This window comes from Brachycentrus maculatus, unplaced genomic scaffold (genome assembly GCF_059751285.1).
Source record: "Brachycentrus maculatus isolate JH-2025_06_01 unplaced genomic scaffold, ASM5975128v1 h1tg000297l, whole genome shotgun sequence".
Classification (NCBI taxonomy): Eukaryota; Metazoa; Arthropoda; class Insecta; order Trichoptera; family Brachycentridae; genus Brachycentrus; species Brachycentrus maculatus.
In genome coordinates, this window is record NW_028281048.1 from 142,501 (window position 1) to 146,760 (window position 4,260).

The window sequence follows — 4,260 nt, forward strand, 5'->3', positions numbered from 1 at the left end:
AATTTTCTTCAATGTTGTTTTTTGAGATTGCAAAAATGTGGAGTAAGCAGCTCTAAAGTTAAAAAATAAAAATTCATATATGGGGTATTCCGATCCCCCTGTTCGAGCCGGCCAGGTTAAAATTTTACTCATAAAGAGAGCCATATCAAATTAATTTAACACTAATATCTCATAAAAGGTCTTTAAGAGTCGTAAAAGCTTCTTTTCATAAGCTTGCGCAAATAAAACTTTCGTTGAAAGCACACACGAGGATTATTTTGGCCATATACTTAAAAGTTTCACATTATTGAATACGCAGCCGAGAGAGTTGTTTTCTTATGAACTTTGTTGCTATAAGTTCAACCCTTAAAATGATAATGGTAACAATATATTAGGTAAAGTTTAAACGGGTAATAAAGCCTCCGTAAACTTACAAAGCCTTTTTCGGTATTTACGTCTGAGCTTTTTCAAGATTAAATCGTTTATGCTAAGCAGATAATTATGTAAAAGAATTAAAGAATCTTGATTTTTCACACAAAAACATGTTAAATTTAAATCGCCTTTTCTTCAGCACTTTTAAATATTGTAATTTCATTTTAAAGAAAATATTGTCTTTCTTTTTGATACTTCGTTCAGTTAAATATTATACTAGCTGCATTTAACCAAGCGTTACTGTGGCTCAATCTGGTAACATAGAAAATAAAGAAAACAGAAAGCATACATTTCTCAGTTATTTTATTTTACAATGATTATGAAGCAATGACATTTTTTTTAAATCTATAAAACAAAATTTTTATCTTAAACATTAAGTGACAACATTTCAATATTAAGTATCAATAAGCATGCTGTCTACCATGAGTAGTCTTGCTGTGTATATGTGCTGTGTATCATATATTATTTTCTAACCTCCCACCAGTCTAATGATATCATAAATGACGAAACACGGTCACTAGACAAAAAAAATAAAAGTTGAGGAAATTAAACACAATAGTGTGTGTGTGTGTGTGTGTGTGTGTGTGTGTGTGTGTGTGTGTGTGTGTGTGTGTGCGCGAGTGTGCGCGTGTGCGCGTGTGTGCGCGCGCGTGTGTGTGTGTGTGTGTGTGTGTTGTAAGCGCTATAAAACTTATCCAAATATTTACTGGTAATAATAGATTGGTAACACTTAAATAATTAAATAACATTTTGAAACCATAGGAATGTAAGTAATCACTATTTAATTTTTTATAAATTAACCAAGATGAAATTTTGAAGACGAGCTGATTAGTATTTTTGAATATCAATATCATATACTGTATTGAAGGAAGCCCTCTATAATCTAATACCGAATTAAATTAGCATTACGAATTAATATAGTGCTATGTTATTGAGAGCGTCATGTTCATGAATATTGAGTAGACAATAATATAGTAAATTAATTAACACCTTAACGGTAAGTATTTATTGTAACAGCGTTAAACCATTATACGTACATAGGTAAAAAAAACTTTAATAAACTTCCGAAAAACTTAAAATCTATAAAAAATTATCAAACTTTTAAAACTAAAATTAAAAAATATTTAAGACTTATCCCTTCCTAGACTCCATTCCAAAGAATGTTTATTTTTAATTTTTAATTAACCTTGTTAATTTTTTATTTTTAATTTTAATTTACTTTGTTTTAATTTACTTAGTTTATAAAAAAAAAATAAAAATAAATGTGAAACGAACTCCCTCTCTAAACACAAGTATCTACTTTATTAGAGAGGTAGAAACGTTATATATAAGATGTTCTGTATATTTACCTATTTTGTATTTCAAAAATGTATTTTCGTAAAAAAAAAAAATAAATAAAATAAAAAAAAATAAAAATAAAAAGTATATTAGTATTCCTTTAATAATATATAACAATATACAATTCAGTACTTGAGTAAATAAATTAAATAATCAAAATGTAACTTTGTTTTAAAATCACTGTAAACATTTAATTATAACTTAATTATAATGTCTACCGGTTTCGAAGCTAACCGCTTCATTATCAATACTGATACTATCTACTTAACGAAATTCTAAAATATCTAGAAAATTTAACATCCGATGAAAAGAGCATACAAGATGTCTAAATAATAATAAAATACTCTGAATTTTCCAATCTTCTAATAGAAAATAATAACTCATTTGATAAGTCCGTTATTAAATATGTTTCCAACCACTCATCATCCCTGATCCCTTTTGACTGTGACTGCCAATCAACACAAAAAAAAAAAAAGCCACTTGAGATCTACCCAAGCTCTTTTGCCTAACCGTCAAAATATTTTGAATTTTGTTAAGAAGAAGTGTTTTAGTATTTATCAGTCTTGATAAAGAAGCGGTTTGCTTCAAAACCGGTAGATATTATAATTAATTTAAAATAAAATATTTACTGTGATTTTTAAACAAAGTTACAATTTAATTATAAAATGGAAAATCACAAAGTTAGTGCTTCAAATATAAATGATAAGTTAATTAAAATAAAAAAAAAATAAAAACTATGTTATTTCGAGAAATAAAAATACTATGTGTTCTGATCCACTCACATTTTTATTAACCAACTAGTTTCGGCAACAACCTGTTGTCCTCTTCAGGGTTTCATTTATTACTACGATCCACATCTATATGATCCATATCTATATGACCCACAAAGTTAATGCTTTCAATATTCAAAACAAAATAATAGCTACTTGATTTGGGTCCCGAGAATTGCACTGAGATGGTCACCCTACCAAAGCAATTTACTTAAGCAATCAGCAAAATTAAAATAATATAAACAAATGCCTCAATACGGGTTGTGCTTGATGATGTTTTCGTATATTAGAGAAAAAAATGTGGCAAGATCTTTTTTCAAGGAAACCCCCGCAAAGTCTCTTTATTACAGGGTTGTCTACAGGTAGTATAGATAAGGGAGGTTTATTTGAATTAATGAAATAAACAAATATATCAATCGATAAATTAATCAAAATATAGACTAAAAAAAACAAGTAATTAATATTTTGGGTAGTTTAAAGTGTGTGAAAAGTGCAATAGCAGAGACGTGTATAATTATTTGCATGCTGGTGCAGTAATTTTTCCGACGAAGAGACGGGTACGTCTCGAAACAGGTAGACTAAAATTTCAGTGTGCGTTTTACTTACCAACGTGAAAATTGCTTACCACAAAGTTGATGCTTTAAATAATAAATAGATTATTTTTTGACAACTCATCAAAGATGAAGAAAAATATGGAAGTCTGGACATTTACGGGGCTGACGACCATCATAGGCTGGTTTAAGTGATACTTGACACACGTGTAACATTTCTACCCATTTCCAACCAATTCTACCCATTATTGACAACCACACTACTCAAATTCTTACAGCCTATGACGGTCGTCAGCTCCGTAAATGCCCAGACTTCCATATTTTTCTTCGTCTTTGATGAGATGTCAAAAAATAATACGAAAATAACTCCTGTAATTGGAGATAATCCAGATTTTGTGAATGAATGTCGTTTGAAAATGCCATAACTAGGAGAAACAATTGTCACAATTTTAATTTTTAATGTGCTATTGTAAATAAAATACAACTCAGTAGACTCAAAAAATCTGTGTTTGATTAAAAAATTAATACATTAAATAATATTCTCGGCTACTTATCAATGGTCGGTGGTTTTATAGGCTTAACGTTTTCATTCTAATTCACGTATTTTTCGACAAAAACCACCGAAATTGAATTCGCCCCTAAAAATACGTGTTGCAGTTTTGTATGAACTTATCACATGTACTGGATACGTATGTACAAATATGGGTCGAGCTGACAGATACAGTGCAGCGAGCCGCTGCGTTTATAACTTGCATGTAGTCGTGAAGCCAATGGCGGAGGTTAATTAAATTCCATTGACTGCCACTTTATTGGCAACACTGTATTTCAGTAATGGATTTTAGAGTGAATTGTATGTGCCAGGGGTTTTCTGAAAAATTGTAGAATTGACATCCACAGGGTGAAGCGTCACAAATTACATTATCAAATAATGAATTAAAATTCTGCATAATTTGTGCAGCGCCAGGAATATTATACGCTTCTCCCTATTTTCTATAATATATTATTTTTAAAAAAAATTGGAAAAATGGTCCGCCTTCATAGTGTAATGGTCAGCACGCTCGGCCACTGTTCTGAAGGTCCCGGGATAGATTTCCAAGGGGGGTTAAATATATATAAGTAGATTTATATTATCCACTGACACTTCGTGATGGAATTGCATTTTTAATTTATTATTAGATTAAAACCAATAT